At 40.8% G+C, this 23,190-nt stretch overlaps 1 protein-coding gene across 7 annotated transcripts in view; it reads left to right on the plus strand.

The window, feature by feature from the left end:
• SPATS2L (spermatogenesis associated serine rich 2 like) overlaps window positions 1-23,190 on the plus strand; it is a 143,290-nt gene that overhangs the window by 67,864 nt on the left and 52,236 nt on the right. For 4 of the 7 annotated variants that reach the window (XM_049808486.1, XM_049808504.1, XM_049808523.1 and 1 more), the window contains 2 exons: window positions 9,206-9,278; window positions 18,475-18,616. The exons of 1 other annotated variant lie outside the window; for it this stretch is intronic. The gene's annotated coding sequence lies outside the window, so the exon portion shown is untranslated. The remainder of the gene's footprint in view (window positions 1-9,205; window positions 9,279-18,474; window positions 18,617-23,190) is intronic. 2 more of the 7 variants (XM_049808533.1, XM_049808495.1) reach the window with 2 other exon arrangements.

Consider the following 23,190-nt stretch of genomic DNA (forward strand, 5'->3'; position numbering starts at 1 on the left):
GATTTCATTATTTATTTTTGTCATTATGATCCCATTCTTAGAATTCATATGCAACAAGAAAAGAAGGTATTTCCCATTCTAAATGGAGAGAAATAAGGATTGGAGTTTTATGTAAGGAGGAATATATCTAATGACAGAAGGGCAACCAAGTTGGTGAGGGGCCTGGAGCACAAGTCTTGTGAGGAGAGGCTGAGGGAACTGGGATTGTTTAGTCTGGAGAAAAGGAGGCTGAGGGGAGACCTTATCACTCTCTACAACAACCTGAAAGGAGGCTGTAGTGAGGTGGGTCCTGGTCTCTTCTGTCAGGTGGCTGGAGATAGGACAAGAGGAAATGGCCTCAAGTTGTGCCAGGGGAGGTTTAGGTTGGATATTATGAAAAATTTCTTTACTGAAAGGGTTGTCAGGCATTGGAACAAGCTGCCCAGGGAAGTGGTTGAGTCACCATCCCTGGAGGTATTCAAAAAGTGTGTGGACAAGGCACTCCAGAACATGGCTTAGAGGGCATGGATGATGTTTGGACTCGATGACCTTGAAGGTCTTTTCCAACCTATGTGATTCTCTGACTCTATGATTCTATGACAGGAGCTCTATACTATAAAACATGCTTCATAGTTGCGATCAGCTCTTCTAGGAGCGCCAGGAAGGAGAGAAGAGTATGAAACTGCTTAGATGATAGCTGCCTAGGAGTTCTCAGTCCTCCTTTCCAGAGATCCAGCCAAGTGGGATGGAGTGAGATGGAATTAGACTTGAGGATCCCGTTGCTGCTGCAGTACCGGACCCTGGACAGAGTGGTTGCTCTCTGAGCAGGATGCAGTACCTGCTCCAGTGGGTGATGCAGAGTGTACATCCCTCTGCCGGGCTACTTTCCAGTGAGGATTCCCAGGAGATGCTGTCTTCTTTGGGCTTCTTGTCTGCTGATGTTGTTACAAAGGCAGACTCAACACTGTTGTTATGACATGACTTAGTGTTGATGAAAAGTTCTGCTTTTCACATTCACGGTGTGATGTTTTTTCACAAGCATGATGAGGGTGGCAGTAGACCAAGTCCCCTGAAGCCCCCTCTCTGTGTCCCAGTGTAACTTGGACGGGACATCTTTAGATGTGGTCTCTAGTAGGGCTTTTTGGTGTCTTTAATTCTTATTTATTGTAGTCTCTGATATAGAATAAGGCACAGTAAAACCCAGTATTGGCTGGGTATCGGTATCAGGAAAAGTTGTAAACCTGTTCCTCAGGATTGAGCTTTTTAATGCACCCTGTAGATTTCACAATATCTGCATATTCTGTGTGTTAAGCACATGTCTGCTATAGCTATACTATGTTGCTTTTGGTACTAATCTCACTGCCTTACCTGTGATACTAAGCCACTGTAACATGGTCTACTAAATTGCAGCATAAACTCAGCATCCGCAGCCTTGATGCATTATCCACCACGCGATTATGTTCAGTAGATACCCTTTGTCTCCTAAAATAATCCCTCATTCAGTTAAAAGCATATGCACTCACACGTTTTCTCTGCCTACTGCTTATTTGGCTAAGTAAATAATTTTAACCTTTTAAAAGCATCATTTACATACTTTTCTTTCTCAGAATATGATTAAGTCTTGAAATGTGTATACAAAAATATATACATTGGCTTTGTTATTAAGAAAATAGCTATTGGTTTTGGAACAGTTTAAAAAATTGCTTTATGAAGTGCTGAATAAAAACTATTTGACAGAGTGAGGGCACAACTGATTTCGCTTAAGTGTGCAAAATGTGTAGGTACTACTTCTTTCAGAAGCTTCTGTTGGGAGACTGAAGACAGATTACATAGAGGATGTGCCAGTTTGAAAACAGTGGTGATTACACTTGAGTTGAAAATGAGGTATTTCATCTGTCATTAATCATAGAAGCTGTAAAATGCTTAATTGTTCTGATTTGCTAGAGATGAATGGGAGGATAGTTTTTGCCCAGAAAATGACATTGTGGATATATTTTGGAACTTAGTTACACTTTTTATGATTGTCTTTTAGAATTAATTATAAGGTTAATGTTCTGTGTAAACTAACATACTCAAATTTACACAGGTCCACAGTGAATTTTCTAATAAATCTCTGGAGATTATTTTTAGCTTGTTAAGACTTATGCTGTCTGAGACAGTATTTTTTTAGTTCCCCAGCCTCAGTAAGAGGAAGCTTTCCTGGCAGATTGACCTTTCAGTGTGCAAAAATGGTAAGTAAAACTCACAGTGGACTCCAAGTGGCAGCAGAATTCAGTTCAGAGGAAGGAGTTTTCACACAGAAGCATAGAGTCTCCACAGATTGTACAGAATCTTTTTCTCATTCTTTTTAGGATCTTGTGGCCCCTGAAGTGTACAAAAATGGAGATCCCATAGCTTTTCTAGGCACTGAACATATCCTGGCTCATCAGAATATCGGCAATTGTCTTAACCAGGGCTTTCCAGCTTTGTGGTGTTGCTTGGTTACTGTCATTCCCACAACTCTCAAATAAAGCAAAGCAAATGTAAAAAAAACCCTGGTTTTTCTTTATGGGATAAGCTACTGTACAGGTCCAAACAAAACAGAATTGTAAATCCTCTACAGCTTCTTTAATGATCTTTTTTTTCCTCAAGTATTCCACTTGGCTACTCACAAAGGTTTTCTATTTCAAATATGTTTTTTCACTATATTGGACTACTTCTAGGATTCTGCACAAAATCATTACGTTCAGAAGCTAGAATCCTGACTGGAAGCAAGGAATAACAAATAATGGCTTGTGTCCTCAGGCAGTCTTGCTAACTCCAGCTGGGATATTGCCTTTTCAGAGATATTTTATGTGCATCCTAAGTTCAGGGCAGGGAAAAGGGCGCAAAGCTTAGCTTGGAATGTGTTAGGGAATATTTTCTTTAGTAATGATAATAATGAAAAACTGTCATAACCATTTGGCTGAGGATCTCGTGTCATTCTGTGAATATTTCCAAATGTAGCTTCAGAAGTCCTCTCCTGCCCTTAAGGGAATAATTTTGGCATGTGGGCTCATGTGTTTCAGGGAAAATTCTCATCTTAAATCCGTTTAGCTGATCTTGACAAAGTATACGGACACTCTGAGAACTGATATAGCATAGGTGCCTGGGTAGCTATTCTGTTGTCATCCCTGCTCCACAGAAGAATTCTGCAAAATGAAAAGTTTAATTTTTTTATCACCTTCAGGCTGAAATAGATATCAACTCAGACAGTCATTCTATTGATAAGTTACAAGTTAGTATAAGCTTCTTTTAATGAAGTTAATTCCAAAAATAAGGCTTCTCTGGGAACATGTGGATGAGTTTCTTGGTGGAGAGAGAGCTTTCCATAAAACTACTAGGGTCATTAACAGTGTACCTAGAGTTGGTTACAGAAACCCTCTTTAATGTTTCTGAGAGTGGAGAAAACTAAAATAAATGGAGATATCTGTGAGTCAGCCAGAGATTAAGGAAAAATAAACACATCCAAGTAAAACATTCCCAGCTGTGGAAAAAACTATCCCCATCTATCAGAAGTATGGAAAGTGTAGGAGGCAGACAGCAATTCTTGTAGGAAGTAGAAGTTCAAAGCATTGCTATATTCTCACTGAGAGCTAGTGCTTTAGTGGGGCTCACAGCTCAGTCCTCTAACTGTTTTGGGTTTCCAGTCGGTCCAGTTCTTCTGACAGTGCACTTCTAAGAGAGGTTTGTCATCCAGTGAGATACTAGGTGTTAAACTGTGTGGTGTGGAATTTCCAGTGCCATATGGCTCATGTATGTGTGTGTTACAGGTCCATTCCAGCTCCAGTTCTGTCAGTAGGAATTGGATTAGGCCCTTAATGCTTTGGGAGGAAAATGTTGACTGGCGTTAAGTTAGGAGGGGTAACAGACTGAAATAATGACAGATCACTGTTAGGAGAACAAAGTCGCTTACAGACTCTATGTGTGGACTTGTTTTAAAAACTGTATCTGTAAAGAGTCTGAGGCCCATCTTTGATGCTCTAGCTTACTCTAAAGTTCCCACGCAACTAGGAAGAGCTTCATAGGCTAGAAGGACTGGATATTCAAGTCCTTTAAGACATATAGATCATAGTAAACACCAGAGTTGGTTTGTTTTTTAAACCATGCTATTTCATGCTAGCTGAAGCTGAAGTGGTGCCAGTTGTATGTCTGATTGCATTGCTGGCTCTCTGCTATGAGAGCCTTCAAGAACAATTTTTCTCCTTGACAAGACCACACAGCATTTGCAGGTTTTCTTCCTCATTGCAGCTGTTCTGCACTTACTGTAATTCTCTCCTGGACAAGTTGAACATAGATCCTCTCCTTTGCTCTAGTGTGGTATTATTATTCCACTTGTGTCACTGGACAGAAGTCTGGCATAGGATGAGAGCTGGTCCAATCCTGAAGCTTCTATTTGGTTTCCCAATCCTAAAGTCAACAGATTCTTTTGCTATAAAATCTTTGGCAAATATTAGATGAGGGTAGTTTTAGTCAGGGAGCTTATGCTGCTTTATAGTCGTATGCATCTTTTGTTGTAATAAGAAGCACACATTGTAAATGTCAATATGAATTGTTCTCGGAAGGCTGGATCCTGCTGAGTATCCTTAACACTGCATTCCCTGGCTGGAGTTAGAAACTGCAGTGCACAAAATGGAACATCATGGGTTAGTTGTAAATGCAGGCAGAGTTCAGCTTTGGCGGATGTTGTTGTTAAATGAGTGAGTACTGAGATGCAAAACAGGAATCTTGCAACTGTCTTGAAGTGTAGCAGTGACAGACAAGGAGCACCCCTTATTTACTTTGCATCAGAGCTTACAGTCTGTGTTGGGCGTAAGGTTGAGACTAAATGTCTTAAGGTTTGACTAAGTGTCAAAGACACTGCTTTGCTTTCCATGTGCTAAATAACTGCATTGGCAATTAGGGAAGTGTGATTGACTCACTAGCTAGGCCAAAGTAAAAAACCAAAAAAGGTCCAAAAATCCAAGTGCCAAAACGCTCAACAAAATCTCACTTTTTTGTGTGTATACCAGCAGACTCCAAATAGCTTCTGCACTTGGTCATGTCAACGTTTGATAGAAGATTCCCTGCCTTTTTTCAACTTGCTTCTCACACTAGATATCCCATCAATGGCCTTACCAGAGAAATATACTGGAATGAAAACTAGCTGAAATAGATATCTATTCTAGTAATAGACACTACAACTAGTCCATTGTATCCTTGTGTTACCAGCATTTATCCCAGCTTGGCATGCCTCTGATTCCAGCAATAAACCTATCTTTTAATTTTTGGCAAAAACGAAAACCAAACCAAAAACCAAAACCCAAACAAACTATTCTTAACATTAAATGTAGAAGTGACAGGTAGAGACATCAGAGTTAAATGTGAGCATTGTACCCTGCAAGCTAGCAGAACTGAAGTCTTCCATTCCTCCTTATGGTAGTCTTCTGTTGAGTTTATGAACATGTAGTGCTGAGTTCAGTTTAACGTTCAGCCCTGCAATATCTCTCTCCTTGTGTGCAGACTACTGCAGGCAGGATCTCTTCAATTTCGCTTTTGCTTCAATTTGTTGTTGTGTTGGATGATAGCTATGTTTTAAGCTGGGGTTTTGATTTAGGGCTGGAGAACTTTATTTACTGCTGGCTTCCACAAGGCAAGAGTTGATTTAGACACAGTCAAATAACTACCAGTTAATTTCACTGCTAATCTTTGTCACTGGGCTATGCTTAACGTTGTATTTTGGACTGTGTTTAGGATATGTACTCAGGAATGGAGGGATTGAAGGTTATGTTTACTGTTAGGATCTGGAAGGCTCATAGGTCTGCAATGGAATTAGCAGAATGCAGTGTTTAGTTTTTTGAGTGCTTCTGTGTGACAGGTGTATTGTGAAACCTAGGTTAAGGTTGGGTCAGGGCATCAGAAAAGAAGTGATCAAAGAGCTTGTTTTACTCTTCCAAAGAGTAAAGAAGGTTCATATAGGATAAGGACTCCTGTCCAGAGTGTTATATAGCTCATGGTATGCTTTGATTCTGCTCTTTAGATTCATTAAGGCCTATATCTCTATGAATAGCTGTTTGTGATCAAGATTTAACCTTAGTATCTGGTTTTGGTGCTTGCATGTGTTGTGTGTCACATTAATATTAGGATTAGGGAACTGTTAAAAAGGTCAAAGTTCAAGATGGGGAGGGATTTAAGTGCTTGGTTTATTTGTATGTTCCCCAGGGCTGTAGAGCTGTGATGAGCGCTGATACTTGCTGCTTTTTTTTGGCTTCTGTTAGTTTTGATGCAGTTGTTTGTCACTGAGCTCTTTTGATGTGAGGTTTGGTGATGTGATATCTGAAGCTCTGCTTCTTTTCTCTTCATACCCTGCAGTGGGGGACAATGAGTTGAAGGTTCTGAGAGGATGTTTCATGTCATCTCCACACATGTGGTCTTCATCGGCCATAGATCTGCCACAGAGGCATATGGGCCACTGTTTCTAAAGTCTATATTCTTATCTGAAGAGTCACAGCATGTTTTTCTATTTCAGAGACTTTTTGTTTGAAAATAAGAATCACTTTAAGAATTGTCCTTTCATTATGATGGGAAATTATCTTAAACATTTGCAGACATTAAGCAACAGTATTTTCTTTGATAATACAGAAATGAAACAAGTTTCCTTTTAATTGTTGTACCTTTACTCTTGATTTCCTTTCTCCTCCCTTGAGTCATTATTTCCTGCTTGATGTTTTCTTTGATAATATGCCATGGAACATTGAGTAAAGACAAAATGGTGAGTTAGGAAGGTAATCAAATTATGGAGAGATATCCCATAAGAATCCATTTATTTTTTTTTCAAGGTATTACATCTTATTTGGTCAAGCTTGATAGATCTGGTATTGTTTGGAAAGAACAAACCTTTACAACATACAATAAAACTTTTTTTTAATTTTACATATTACTATATGTAAATTACCATATTACATATAGCTGTCTTGGTTATCTGCTTTTTTACTTTACAGTGATGCAAAATGAAAACTTTTTACTTCAATTTTTTGCTTGTGTTCCTTTGTCTTTTAAAATAATCTTTAATAATAGCAGCCCTCAAAGTACAAGAATTACAATTCTAACTTGAATAATTTTATACCAGTGACCATATTTCATATCGGAGACCACATCAAGAAATGGGATTCTGAGATTACTTGCCACTTTGGTCTTCAACATTTCATGTTCAAAAGGACAAAAATTGTGAAAAGAACTCACGGGGGGGGGGGCTAAAGTTGTAAAATTCTTCCCATTTGATTTTTCAGATTTTAATTTTCTACTCAAGTTGGAGAGCAATCTCTCCTGCAACTTGGGTTGAGGATGATCAAAACTGGGGTTTAGCAGGTGGTGTGTTATGCAGGAAAAAAGCAGAATCACTGTGGTACCTCAATACAATAATGTGCATGATTGATTTGTTCTGTTTAAATCCTAAAAATACCACCTGCAGACTACAGACATTACTGGAAGGAGTTAGACGTCCATATATTGGTGTAAGAAATGCAGTAACTATTGGGAATGTTGCTATATTTCTTGGTCTCAATTCAGGTGCCCACTAGACAAAAGGGATGCACAGTGTCTCCCTCATTCTCAGCCCTTCCCTGTGTCCCTTTGAAGGGAATAAATAGCCAAGTCTTGTCCTTGCTTGTACTGAAGAACAAAGTACTGGTAGGGTCGTAGCATGGGCCTCTTCCTGAGCTCTTGATTAAGGTAGTCTGCCCAAAGACAAGGAAGTCAATATGCTTCCCTCACCAGGTTTCCAGCCCCTCTATTCATCTGATGGATGTGTGCGTGTTGTGTAGATTCCAACACCCAGAAGTGCTCTTTAACAATGTGACATGTGTGAGTACTTGTATTTCTTCATCGAAGCATCACATTTTAAATTACTCCATTCATTCCTTCGATTTTGAACATAACTGTGACTCAGCAAGCCATGCAGAAATGTGTGTTTGGATTGCAATGGACCTTGGGACCTAAGCTGTGAGACCCTTTGTTGTGGGAGCCTTTGCTAGGTGAAGTGCTTCAGGGAACACCTGGCTGCTTGAGATGCAGAAGCAATTAAGAGCTTTCTGCCTTGTTTGAAAATAAAACCTGTGACTCTGACAGGACTTTTGCACTCTAAAACTTCACTTTAGCTTTGGCAAAATACATAGCTTCAATAAGGATAAAATGGATGAAACAGGACAGCAGTCACACACTTTTGGTCTATTACAGAGAGTGAGTATTTTATAATACAGAAGGAAAAATAAGTCTGCAAAGACAATCCAGTAGTAGTGGTTTAGTAGACTGATTTCAGCAGTCAGGATGTTCAGAAATGTCATGTAATACTTCTAGGGTTAGCTGAGGTACTGCTGAACAGATCTTATTCCAAAGCAAACAAGGACCAGTGTGCAACTCGCTTAAGTAGCAACTAGAAAGGAATAATTCCTGTCTGGCATGCATGGTTAAATCATAGACCAGTTCATGACTGCCTTCTCCCTGCAACTGTGGAAGAGAGTACAAAACTTACCTCTTACTTCCCCCTGACCTCCTCCTGCTAATGAAATTGGGAAATCAGTTTCCATCCATCTGTGTATGGACATAAACAGGCACTCAGCTGTCCATGTGGTTGTATGTCTTTAACTTTGGGGAGAATTCCTCCGAAATTTATATGCAAATCAGTAAATGCCTTGTACTGTGGGAAAAGTACTGGTGTCAGTCTTTGGGATTCCCTTTTGTTTCAGCTGAGTTAGAATTCTTGCGATAATATTGCTTATTGGAGAATGACCACACTGAAACTGCACTGGTGCTGCTCAGGGGAATTTGATCAGTAACTGGGGAGTTACTGTAACTTGCACCTATGGCCCTCTTGCATTAATGGATAGAACGGTTTGCATCGTTTAGGTTTATCTTTCTGCACATCCCAATGTGCTGGCTAGTTTGAGTTTAAAATATGTGTTAGTTTTAAAAATGGGTTTGTTTTAGCTGGGAGAATCGTATGTGTGGTCAGGAACGGGGCTAACAAAAAGGCTTAGGTAATTGCTTAAGCTTGCATGGCAGTGAAGATAAGCCCTGTAAAAACTGGTAAGGGCATCTGTCAGCACCCCCACATGTTGACCAAAGTAGTAAGGGGATGAGGGATGTTTTTTTCACAAAAGTCTGCTGTAAGGAGAGAGCAGTGAGGTAAATCAAGAGTAAATTAACTAATTACTTTCTTTTTAACTTCCAGCTGTTTTTGCAGGAGATACAGTCTATTGGAAAACATAGAAGAATAGGAACAGAAACTGGAGTAATTCTCAGTGGTAAGATACCTTTTACATCTCTCTTTGCTAATCATTGTGACTGGCATGTGGCTGGGCAAGTTCAGAAACTTGCAAGTCACACTTTCAACATATACTTTACAACTGAGTTCATCACGTTTCTTGAGCTATCCTGCTAAAGCTGTTCATAGTGCCACATGCCATAGCGATCACAGGAGAAAAAAAAAAAAGGCAAATGCAATGATAAGTAAAATGGTGCTTTCTAAATTCCTTACTATGTATCTTTGACTTCTTACAAAGACACAGACTAGTGGGTAAGTATGCCCACTTTCACATTGCACATGTGTGATGCATAACAAATAGAAAGGTACTTTATTTATAGGTCTATCAGTGCAGGAACAAGAAGCCAGGAACTTTGGGGGCTTCTTTCAGCAGGGCAGTTCAACCTATTTATTGGAACATCTTGAAAGCTGCTTTGGTTCATGTTTTGTCTGTAGAGTCTATCGTTCACCACTCCACATAAATTTCTTTCCTTTATCTTTTTTCTCTGTGTCATTAAGTTGATCAGCTCATACTATATTGTCCTACTGTGCTTCTCCTCATCCTTTCTTTACTTGTTTGAACCGCTGTGAAGATGTATCATGGTTTGCAACTGAAAGTTCTGCTGAACTGGTATTCTGAAATCATCTCACCCTAACTATAGTCCAAGGTGATGTTCAGAGGATGATGGGTGGGAAAGGGCAGCTTCATAGTATTAAAAAAAAAAAAAAAGAATGAGATAAGCCTACAAAACTGAGAAATGGGGTTTCTGCAATTGCCTCAGTTCAGAGGTGGTCTGAACCCACTGTTTTTTGTCACTTGTTTTGAAGAAAATACTTGTTTAAACACATCAATTCCTTTTGCCATTGTGCCTGAAGGTAGGCAGTTTCTCTCTGTCCAGCATGTTACAGAAGCGTAAGCTCAGTCTGTTCCAAGCCTGAGTCTAACAAGTGGGCTAATGACATCAGCATTCTGTGTAATTCTAATGGGGATGACCATTTTTTCAAATGTCTTTAAGGTTCTTCAGTTTACTTGCAGCTTAGGACATCTGGATTGTGTTCCCTGTGAATAGCTTCCTGAGAAGTCTTCACTGAATCACTTAATACCTCAATTTTAAATCTGTAAAATGAGATAACAATACTCCTGCACTTGAGCATGGGTGTTGGGATAGTAAATAGATTATGTATTGAGGTATGTGAAATGCTCAGACATTATAATAAATAGGCAGAAGGAGGACTCATTTGCACGTTATTCATTGCATATACCCTGTTTCTTTTGTGGACGGCAATTATACTGTTTCTTAAGGATTTTCTTTTTGCTTGAAACTTGTTTTACACGGAGCTGCTACATGGCAAAATTCCAAAGCTTTTTGTGGTGGAAGGCTTACAGGGAGGGGCTGAATATAATCAATCTGTTAGTAGTTTAGCATGCTAAGCTCAGTACTAGTGAGCTGTGTGACTCCCTCATAGGGAAGAACAAAAAAAGATATGGATGCCCAAAGTGATTCTTGCACATCTGCTGATCCGAAGCGTGGCCAAGTACATGATGAAATATTACTTGTCTGACTATGAGCTCTATTTACTACAATTAAGTGAATCATCAGGTCAGTTCCTGACCAGACCTTGAGCTGTCAGAAACAGATGGCCTGCCTAGAGAGCAAGATACCTTGGAAACGTATCCACCCTTGTCAGCAATGTTACACAGCACAGGGATTTCTCAGAAGAGCAGTGCTGGTGTTTGATGATTTTAGTGAAAAGATGGTAATTTTGAACTGTACCTGATCTTCCACGTAAGAATAACGTCTTGTGGCTCTGAAAATAAGGAAATTGTTGCTGGCTTGTTAGTGAAGGTACAAATTTGTGAATCGGATCATGTACTTGGAGGGGCAGTATTAGGGAGGTCAGTAAAGCCCTCAGACTGGTAAAGGGCTGTTTTTTCAGCTCTGAGAAACCTTCAGGTTGCTGTTAAAAGATGGCTGGTGTGTGTAAATGTTCTTCATGGCAATGAGGCCAAAATTTTTAATCAACTCTGAAAATCTTTTCCCATAGTCTTTCTCCACATCTCTACCTGTCAGTAAAGTGATAATAATAAATGCTTCCCCAGACTGCAGAGTTGTGCTGAGGATTATACTCGGCTCAGATATTTGGATGTAAAGTGCTATACCAATATCTACAGAAATAATACAATATTGTGGACACTGAATATTGGGGCAAGTTCTACTTCGGAATCTGAGAAGAGTATAATACACGAATCTGGAATGGGTTTTCTATGTGACTTGCTGTGGTGAGTTTACCCTGGCCAGCAGCCGAGCACCCACACAGCTGCTCGCTCACTCACCTCACCAGCTCCTCACAGTGGGGAGAAAATAGGAAGAACAAAATCAAGAAAACTCTTGAGTTTTGATAAAAAACAGTTCAATAGGTGAAGAAAAGAGGGGAGGAAAAAACAAGCAAAGCAAAGGAGGTGGCACACCACCTCCCACAGGCAGACCGATAGCCAGCCAGGCTCCAAACAACAGGTACCTTGGAAGCAGAAACTCCTATCTTTTTCTTCCTCTGCCCCCATTTTTATTGCTGAGCATGGGGATAGGTGGTATGGAATATCCCTTTGGCCAGTCTGGGTCAGCTCTCAGCTGTGTCCTCTTGCAGGCTCTTGCCCACTCTCAGCCTACTGGCTGTGGGGGTGTAGTGGGAGGAAAAAGAGAAAACCTTGACACTGTGCAAGCACAGCTCAGCAACAGCCAAAACACTGGTGTGTTATCAGCACTGTTGCAGCCACAGATCCAAAACACGGCACCACATGAGCTGCTATGAAGAAAGTTAACTCCATCCCAGTCAGATCCGTATGCTTGCTTACTTTTTAATGTAGTACTAAAAAAAGAATTATCAGAAGAACAAAATCTTATTTTAAGATCTTAAGAGCAGTTTTCTTGATTAAAAATGTTTTCTTGCATGTGCAGATCTGACATTTTCATTAGTATCATGGGCACTTCTGAAATGGTTCAAATGACCCTAAGTATGTGCTGAAGTTCATTTTTCTCTGAATAATGTCTCAAAACATTTGTTTAAGTTTCGTGAAATTCAGTAGCACTTAAGTGCTTTTCTGAATAGGGGCTGCATGTTCAAGCTGACTCTGTCCTGCAAGAGCAATTCTGAAGAACGGTCTGATGTTCAGACTGGGCAAATTATCTCAGAAATTAGTAGTTCTGAGATACATTACCTATAATTACCTAAGGATGCATCTTGTTATTGTCTGTATAAATATGTAATTTTGTGCCTTAAAATAATCAACTCTACAAGTCTTCTGAGATGGAATTGTCTGCACTTATCGTGAGACTGGACAGATAAAATGCTTTCAAAATTAAAACATTAAGAATTAGGCTTATGTCATTACCCTAGGAAACTGAAAAATGAAAAGAAGAAAACATCTGAAGTAGGAGTGAAATCTTAGTTCATTTCTGAAAAAAAATTTAGTGAATTACTTTACTGTCAGTGTGCCTGTTCGTCCCCCCAACACTTAATTTTTGATCATGTATGCTACTGTCAATGAAAAATAACTGGCAGCTCTGATGCAAAGAACTCAAGAAATAATTCAGATAAGATTTCGCTGATCACTTTGATCAATATCAAAGTCTGAAACTGAAAGCAGATTGAGCTTTCACAGAATTTTCTGAGAAAATCATCAAGGTTAAAGGAAACTCTTGAGTTCTTGAAGAGATTCTTTATTTTTAGGATATTTGGACTGCCCTGTCGTTACTGGTGACCGTTCTGTACTCTACTTCTGTTAATATTAAGATGGATAAGCATTTGTTCCTCATGGTGAAAAGCATCACAGAGGCTTTGGTGAATGTATAGCAGTGTGACTGGTCCAAATGTAAGAGTTTGAGGTGGCCATCTTCAAATCTCTTACTGGATCTGTCAGTCAGTGCTATCCAATTCCAGGAGAGAGATGACATTATGGGATTTGGTTGGTCATGCAGTAAGCACAGTGAAACTGAAACTTCAGTGTCTTCATAAAAGATGTTATACAATTTCTCATGGCTTTTCAATACTGAAGCACTGATTTGAATGAATGTTTCCTTGAATAATGGGGAAGAGTGAACAAATTCATAAAAAAGCAGGCTCCAGTGAAGACAGGGTAGAATTCCCCCCTCCAGTATGTTTTGAAACGGTTCATGCTGTAAAGATTCATGATCAGAGCAAGTAGTTTTTCTTCGCCAGTGATAGCTTGCGGTTTTTTTCTCTCTAGGGAGCATGCACTTGGAGTAGGTTGGAAGAATTGTGGATATCTTTATCCTCAGCAGCAGAGGAACAGAAACCTTCTCTGAGGGCAGTAGGATGGAGTGTGTGTTCTGCTAGAATGAAGAACCAAAGCAGTAACTTGTGCCCTGTCCAAAAGCAGGGTGTATGTGGGGATAAAGTGGTGAAAGAGTTCTTGTGTTTTTCCTCCAACTGCACAGTTCAGGCAGTTTAAAAAGAGCCAAAGCATTCCCTGTTTGCTGTGCTGTGATTGTGAACAAGGTGGCTAGACTGTCTGGTCTCAGTTAATGAGCAGAACCCCTGGAAAAATAATGATGGATAAAGTTCAGCTCTTGGAACGGCTCTACCTGTTCAATATTGTTGGGAACTCTGCATATTTAAGGAAGACAGCCAGTAGAGCTGAATCTCGTTCTGTGTAAACTGCTTCTCATACATGGGTCTCTTTTTTTTTTTTTTTTTTTTCATTGTTGGAGTAGAGAGTCCAAATGTTGAGCAACTATAGAGCCAGCTCTCTTCAGCCAAAATCCTTGGTTCTGTGGATGCCAGCGATAGAGCTCTGTTAACCGCAGAATCTAGTCGCAGCTCACATCTGCTGCCTGCAGAGCCAGCCCTGTGTGTTTTGGTATGTGGCTAAATTGGAGATGTGAATTTGTGGCAGTTCTGACTGCGTGGTTTTGTCTACAGTAAGAAATGTGTACAAGTGACTGCCAGAACTGCTCTTTGTGAATGAAAATGATAACTTTGTGCATGGCTTCATGAAAATATAGTCAGACACTTAAGGACTAGCTGTTCAAGAATCACCTTTGCAGTTACTTGGGGTGGCTCAAGAAGAGTGAAGGAAGGGCATGACTAATACAGGGCCTTACTTAACAATAAACACTGTGGTCAGCTCTTCTGAGACTGCACAAGCCACAGTAACTTCCTGCTTTGGTAAGTTGAACTTCGCTTATCCCAAGTTTTGCTGTTATTTGGGCTCTCTGGGGAATGATAATTGGCTCTTAGGGAATTCAGTTAGTTTTTTGGAGAAGCCTTGTTCAGCAGACGTTTGAGAAACTTCATCATAACTGAAACCTATCTCCACCCACCCAACAAAACCCCTCTTTGGAAAATTCCTAGCCAGGCCAGTTAATTCTCTGCCAGTTCTTACTGCTTGCAGGATGGTTAGAGCAGGTTAAGATACCGAGAATTTGGCTTGCTTAGTGTGGTAACTCTGTTAACTAGCACCATTTCCTTGATAGTGCATACATGCAATATATAGGAGATTGTAAGTTCTATTGTAATGTTGCTAATTAACAGCAGTGGGAATACAGATTTAGCAGTTAGGGCAATTTTGAAGTTCCCACACAAAACATGCTTTTCTGTGCACTTACCTGAAATGTGCTGAGATGGGTTGACCCTGGCTGAACACCAGGTGCCCACCAAAGCCGTTCTGTCACTCCCCCATCCTCAGCTGGACAGGGGAGAGAAAAATAAAACAAAAAAAGCTTGCAGGTCAAGATAAGGACAGGAGAGATCATTCACTAATTACCGTCATGGGCAAAACAGGCTCAATTTGGGAAAATTAACTCAATTTATTACAAATCAACCAGAGCAAGGTAATGAGAAATAAAATGAAATCTCAGAACACCTTCCCACCACCCCTTCCTTCTTCCCGGGCACAACTTCACTCCCAGATTTCACCACCAAGCCCCCCCCAGCGGCACAGGGGGACAGGGATGGGGTTTATGGTCATCACACGTTATTTTCTGCCGCTTCACCTCCTCAGGGTGAGGGCTTATCACACTCTTCCCCTGCTCCAGCATGGGGTCCCACCCACAGGAGACAGTCATCCACAAACTCCTCTAACGTGGGCCATTCCCACGGGCTGCAGTTCTTCACGAACTGCTCCGGCATGGGTCCTTTCCACGGTGTGCAGTCCTTCAGGAGCACACTGCTCCAGCGTGGGTCCCCCATGGGGTCACAAGTCCTGCCAGAAAACCTGCTCCGTGGGCTCCTCTCTCCACAGATCCGCAGGTCCTGCCAGGAACCTGCTCCAGCACGGAGTTCCCACGGGGTCACAGCCTCCTTCGGGAACCCACCTGCTCTGGCATGGGGTCCTCCATGGGCTGCAGGTGGATATCTGCTCCACCATGGACCTTCCTGGACTGCAGGGGGACAGCCTGCCTCACCAGGGTCTGCCCCACGGGCTGCAGGGGAATCTTCGCTCCAGTGCCTGGAGCATCTCTTCCCCCTCCTTCTTCACTGACCTTGATGTCTGCAGGGTTGTTTCTCTTACATGTTCTCACTCCGGCGGCTGTTTCTCCCTGTCCCAACTTTTTTTCCTTCTTAAAAATGTTATCACAGAGGCGTTACCACTATCACTGATTGGCTCGGCCTTGGCTGGCGGCGGGTCCATCTTAGAGCCGGCTGGTATGGGCTCGCTCTCTCTCGAACACAGGGGAAGCTTCCAGCAGCTTCTTACAGAAGCCACCCCTGTAACCCTCACCCCCGCTACCAAAACCTTGCCGCACAAAACCAATTGCCCAAGAGAAGTGGGTATGGCATCCTTTAGCACACCAACAATTTCAATAGGTAGGGCATTGCTGGTAACTGCAAACAAGAGCTTAATTCGATGCTTTTGACACTAGATTCTGTGGAGCAAATAGTATGTTACTTTATCCTGCAAAGCTATTAAGTATTCCTTTGCAAAAATTCTGGACAGATGCAAAGTAGAGGTCTATCTAATGTACCACAGATTTTATCAATTCATGGATTATGGCATGCCAAAGATTGCCTCCAGTGAATGGGCAAAAACAGATGAGCTGACAAATGCTCTAGAGTATGTATCTGTGCTGTACAGTGTAACTCATCTTACCTGTCTTTGAGAAAAGTACCTTCAAAATAAAACATACATATATTTTCTTTTCCTCAACAGAGGAACAAAATACCTTCTTTTTATTCTGTCAATAGAATTACTCCATTTGCTGTCCACATGTCGTGTTCATTTCCATGGCTAGTCAAACAGCTTTCTTCATCAGGATTGCCCTTGCCAAGTTAAGAAATCTGCAATTTTTGAAAAAAAACCCCCAACCATTAAATGCCTGGCTAAATAAGGGCCTCAGTTCATGCATGTCAGGCAACACTTCGTACGCTATTGACCAGAAGCAGAAAAGTTTTCTGGCATTGTCTCCTGACTATTGGGATGGGTGTGGGAGGGGAGACTGGTTAAGGTGCCTTTGCATATTTTTGGGAGTACACAGTCTGCATTGGTGGACTGTACTTTTACAATTAATTTTGATGTAGCTGGGTAGTGTGGGTTTCAGCTGAAAAGAATAACTGGTTTCTTGGGTTTTTGCTCCAAAAAAAGTGCAGTTCAAGGTCCAGTAAATACTGTAATAGTCACTTATTTTAATGTGTGATAGCAATTAAGTTGAAGGACTACATGAACAATAAGTAATTATAGGTTAACTTATTTGTATGCTTTTGTAGTTGTTTCCAGGAATGCCTTTTGTTAACATAGAAAAATCAGTGTTGACCTTGGGGGTAGGAAGATCGGGGGGAGAGGAAGACTAGCATTTGTTGTAAATCTGGGAATACCAAAATGTCAGTGGTATTGCTTCCAGTGTAGTGACTCTATGGGTACTGTTAACATGGGAATACTGCTGGGCCTGTATTTGTTTATCGTGGGTATGCATCAGGTACTTCTAATAGAGGAGCTTGTAAGACTTTTTGTGGAGTTTTTATTTACATACATTTGTGTGCATGTGTGTACGTATTTTAAATTTTTTATATAAATGTGTATATATAGATACCTTTGAAGGAAAAGCTTACATCTTCAAAGGACCTATATGGGGTGACTTGGTCTTAGGAAATGAAAGGCTGCATTTAATTTCAGTGTTCAATTTTGGAAGGTTCAGACTGCTCTCGCACATTTAAATCAAGTACTTACCTTCAAGCATATGCATAACCTCACTGACTCATAAAGTATGCTTACGTATGCTTTGAACATACGTTAGTCACCTGAGGCCTAGCTGCGTTAAGGTTTCTTTAGGTCTGTCTTGCCTTCAGTTGAGTATCTGGCTTTATTGGTTTTCATCAAAAACACTTTACTTCAGGGAGCTCTTTCAGAGCTCTGGTCAAGTTCTTCTCTTCCCCAAGCTCACCATAAACTTGTCAATCGGTCTTCATGAGTGTGGTGCTTCCCTGTGTGCTCATTCAGGGAAGCTCTGGTGACTATGTTCGAAATGCCACTGCCCAGGGGCTCTTTCTCTCTGTCTGCAGCCGAGGGGGGGGCTCTGCTGTCCTGTCCTGTGGGACCAGCAAGCAGCTGTTTCAAGGCTGTGTAGCTCCTGGAATTCAAAGGAGTTGTTCCAACCTGTATTTGCGAAAAAATCAGCCCTGCACATCTAGCAATGGTAAACTGGCTCTTTAAAGATGTCTGAGCGAGAAAGAAAGGCAGCGTCGACTTACAACACTTAAGAGAAAGAAGGCTGAAGTGTGACTAGCTCCAAGACTTTCTTTGAACTTGAGATTTATTCCAAGATTATGAGAATTTACTGTAACAATTGCACTGTACCAGTCTGCTGGTAGAAGTTTGATTCCTTGTGGTAGTTTTTTCTTAACACCTAAAACAAGTGTGAATTTGAACACTTCTTGACATTTACTTTTGCCCTCTGTTCTTACTGTTTAGAGAAACCACTGTGATTTGAGGCAAGGTATACTACTACATTACATGCTTTGCTGTTAGCGTTCTCACACCATACTCTTTTAGCAGCCCGTATTTGGGCAACCACAGAAGCAAATTAACTGACACTGTCTCTTGGCATGTCATTCTGAGCTGAAATAGGAGCCAACATAAATGACTTTTAATGACTCAAGTCCCTGGCAAGAATGACTTGGAAGATAATGCCTAGTTTGTAAAAACTAAAAGTTAACTTTTTCTTTTTTTTTTGGTTTTGCAGGGTGTTCATGCAAATGTAGAATTTGAGTAGATCATCTTTTACTACTTCACTGCTCTTTATCAGTATGTTTGGCAAGATTCCTTCAGGCGCTTCAGGAAGAGCAAGACACTAATGTTTATTTTGGCAAGCATTGCTGTAGAAAGTGAGTTTTCTCAGTCTGAAATTTTCTTTCCAGAATCCCCATCCCTCCCTCCTGCATATCAGAGAGGACCATTTTACTGGCCATGTAGCTGAATCCAGCTATTCTGAATTGGGTTCGGCTCTACTAGTGAGATACATGTAGTAAACGTGAATTTTGGACATCTTCAGTTTATGCTGAATCAGAGTGATGCTCTTCGGGTGCTCCTCTAGGATGCCAGCCAGCAGAACATAGGCTCTAGGCTCTCAGCAGTGATTCTGTTACAGAGTGGGGAGGCTATAGAGCCCCTGGGTGCAGTCCGTAGAGAGCATCAGGATCCGAGCAAGTTGCCACTTTATCCTGAGCAGCCACTGGCAGTTATGATATTGATGGAGTGGTGCTGGCATTCTTGCTTTTGGACCTCTGGAGGGGGGAAATGCCTTTGCTGGCTCTTAACTGATTCTAGGAAACTAATAGGTGGGTTTGAGGGGAAGATGAAAAATATTTAGAGAAACTCCCCTTCTCCTCTTAAGAATGGCCCAGGGGTTAAAGCACGCTTCCAGTGTAGCAGAAGGCTGGTTTGGAACAGGCACTAAATCTTCAGTATCTGTAGGCTGGAGACATTCCCTTGTCACTGGGATGGTGGGATGAGTTTTTTCAGTCTCTTCCATCTGAGCTGTTTAATTTTGGTTAAATAAACATTTATTGGATGGATATATAGGACAAGACTCCTCATTCTTTCGAAGTTCTTATTTTAATGAATTGATAATTTCCTACTCTGAAATGAAAAATTGTTGGAAGACTTTCTGGCTTATATTTCAGCATTTTAGTATTGTTTTTGTAGTTCAGTATATCTTCTTAATGTGGAGTAGAGTTTCAGTGCCATTGGTGAGTGTTTCTTAGGTAAAAAGGTGGTATAAATTGTATGGGTCACAAAGAAGAGCAGTGGGAAGCACTGTTACCTCAGTTTTGAATTAAATGTGCATTTGACCACTTTCAGTGATATACTTGATAGTTTTTCAGGTCAAATCAGACCATGTACCTCAGCAGGGACACAAAACCAAATGGATATGTAGTTCAAACACGTGATGGTATGTGTACCAGTTAAGGTGGGAAACTGTTGTCTTCAGATTACTGGTACTCTGCTTCAAATGGCAAGAGTCATGCAGCTTTAGAGAGGCTCAGGCTTTGAAAATAAATGTTTGGCTGCTAATCAGTATGGTAAAGAGGATGGGAGGAATTTTCAGAGGTAGTGCCTAAGTCAGTTGGCTGTTTGCTAGGAAACAGCTCTTTATATCATGTAAATACCTATTCATGGAAAGGCCTGGTACTGTGCAACAAGATTCCCTTCCAGAAATTTGACATTTTTTGAATCTGAATTCCTAGGTTTTGTTTAAGAAATGTATAGTTGCATGTGTCTTGGGGATGTTTTTCAGTGTTTAGAATGCTGTTTATTTTTTTTATTAATTGTACTTATTTTCAAATTTGTTTTACTTAAAGTATCATTATTTCATAATGCATTTATAATATTTGTAGTTTCCACCCACTGAACTACTACTGAACTGATTAGAATGTGTTCTTGGAATACTCCAAGTTAACTAAACTTTTGGTGTCCAGTATTTAGCAAAGACTTGATTAGCTTTTCTGTAGTAGGATATTTCATGACTTCATGAAATGTGAACACCTTTTCATCCTTAGTATTTCTTCTGAACAAAGATGGAGGGTGGGAGATTGATCTGCCTTGTAGCTTTATCTCTGTTTTTGCCAACAGTATGACATAATCTTTTGGTTTTAATTCATGATATCATTAGAAATACCGTGACTGAATTTAAATGCAATTTAATACAAGTTTGTCAAACAACAGAGACGAGAAAGTGAACAGTAATGAGAACTTTACAAGTCCCTGGACTTGTAATCACTTGCCCACCATGCAAAGAGATTGGGGATCACTCCTAAGCTCATTGCCACTCTATAATAGTTGACTACCATCCCCTGGACTCGGTAAATGAATCTTAATAGGCCACACAAAATTAGTCTGGGTATTTGTATTGTGTGTACTTTTAATGCACAGGTGCAGAATGTGAGGTAATGAATCAAAGATCTTTTTATGGATGGAAGCCAAGCAGCCATCAAAGGAAGGAGTAGTGTTCATATCACATGGAAGCAAATAATTGTTTACTAACTCTGTTAAGTACAGAAGGTGACTGATGGTGTAAGAGTGTTGTATGTATATTGCTATGGAATAGATGTATGTACCATTAAAAGAAAAACAACTTTATTCCAGTAAGATGGTTGCTGGATAGGGGAAGCTAATGCGTTTTCTAGTGAAACTTAATGATGCTGTGATGATTCTTTTGGCAGACAGTAAAAAATGGGTGCAGATACATACCTTATTATGGCTTGGCTTATGGATTGTCACAGAACAACTTAGTGCAAGTAGCATTTCCGGGTATGTGTATCTGCCTGCCTATATATATATATATCAGCAGTTACAGAATATCTACTTTGTACTAGTACCTGTCTGTTGCAACATGGATACATTGCTCTATACAGGACTCATGTGTGTGCCCTTCTGTGGCCCAATTTTTTATTCCAATAATTTGCAGTAATTAATACAGAGCTGGCCTTTTGTCAACATTGTGATTCAGGTGTCTCATATGGCAGAGTTCTTGGTTACTTCATTACAAATATAGTAAGAGCAGACACCACATTTTGCAATGGGAAAATGCAAGGAGGTGGCAGAGATGGCTTTAGAATTCAGCCTGAAGCATTAGTAAGAAGAAAAGTAATTTCTAGTGTTTGGTATTCTTGAGCACATAAGGCTAAAATTCCTGAAGGAATTGCTCAGAAGTGCAAGAAAAGATCAGCAAAACGTTACCACTTACTACCTATTTTATTATTGCAAATATGGGCATATATTTTGCAGCTGTCTGTTCAGCTGTTCTCCTGAATCTTCTGCCCTTGTGAGCCAGAGGCTATGAGAATCACTTTGATTCATTTCACTGCAGTGTAATGCCACTTATGCTGTATTTAAGCTTCAACAATATTCTCTGTGTAAAGGCTGATTCTGAAGGTACCAAAATCTATACTTTCTTACGTTTTTTTTTAAAATTGATGTCCATTGCTCAAATGCAGGATGGTGTTAATGACCTAAATATAAGCAATTGTTTCGGATCCTTCTCAGCCCAAGGTATAGTCTACAGAGTTAGCAGATTTTTTACACTTACACATCTCTGGGATGGTAACTCTGGTGGTAACTGTCACATGGTGTCAGTCACCATGGCACCATTGGCACGAATGAACATCAGCTAGTACAGTGACACTCACTGATCTTTTGGGGAAGCCACAGTGAAACTTGTGTTAAAGAAGAGCTTGGCTTGGTTAGGACAGACCCAACATTCGAAGAGTGTACAGCAAGAAGGTTTGCAAGCAGCCTTTGCTGTAGTAACGAGGGTGTGGTCTTGTCTGTGGAGCAATGATAGGAAATACAGCCAGAATCTCTTGTGATGTCTGTATCAAAAGATATGGTCATGGCACTGAATACTTGTAAACTGGATGCAGTATTAATGGAGTTTGGGGAAGATGCCAGTCAAGTATCTTTCTTCTGACCCTCTCTCAAACTGACCTTGATAAAGGCTGGAACATTCCTCTGCGGGACTCTGTTATAGTGGGGGGCTGCAGCACCAGGTGTGTGGAGGACCTGAGGATCCATCACACACCACATAGTGCTCTTTCCACCATGAAAGCAAAGATGCCTGTGGAGCCCACATATGTAGTGGCCTGGCTTTGCTCATGCACTGGGACTGGAAGAGGGAAGTGAGCTAGCTGACAGGAGAAGCACAGGCTCTCCCTGGCTTACATTAATAGCATCATCTCTGCTTAGGAAGAGGAGAGCACAAGATCAAAAACGGCATTGTGCTATATCAGAATGAGGTACAGGACTTACTAGTGCTTAACTGTTTTGTCGTGACACTGTTTGGACATCACAGTGTTACTGTGATACCTGCTTAGAACCGTTCCTGCCCTCAACAGAAGTCTGAGAAAGGAAAGAGACAGGCTTGTAAGGATTCTGACCCAGGTGCTAAGGACTGTCCTTCTTCTCATATCCCACTCTCACCTCTGTTCCTTTCCTCTTTATAGCAAATAGGTCTGTGGTCTCTCAGGAATGGATTTTATAGAGTTAAGTAACATAACTGAGTTCCTGATGCGCCATTGCATATTTCCCAAACTCTCATGCCTTACTGCCTGTTTTCAAGCAAGCAGTCTGCAAAGCTGTAGATCTCGGAGACATCTGCTTCTTTTTCAGATTGTAATGCCAATCATTTCAGAAATCCTCAGGGAGGAGGTGATAAACAATGGGCAAGTATAAGCCTCTTTTCTGTAGGAATCCAGACCTACATGTGGAATCAGTGAGACGTTTTATTTCCTGCATCCTGTTTCCAGCTCTGTAGCCAGTAGGTTTCAGGCAGAGTGTGGTGACCATCAGGGGATCAGACTGCATTAGCTGAGCAGAAGGGAGAATGCAGAAGGCAACAGCTGCTTTCTGTGGTTGATACGAGCATGACCAGGGGATGGTAGTGGGATTGCGCTCTGGAAAT

Source organism: Accipiter gentilis, chromosome 1 (assembly GCF_929443795.1).
Source record: "Accipiter gentilis chromosome 1, bAccGen1.1, whole genome shotgun sequence".
Taxonomy (NCBI): Eukaryota; Metazoa; Chordata; class Aves; order Accipitriformes; family Accipitridae; genus Astur; species Astur gentilis.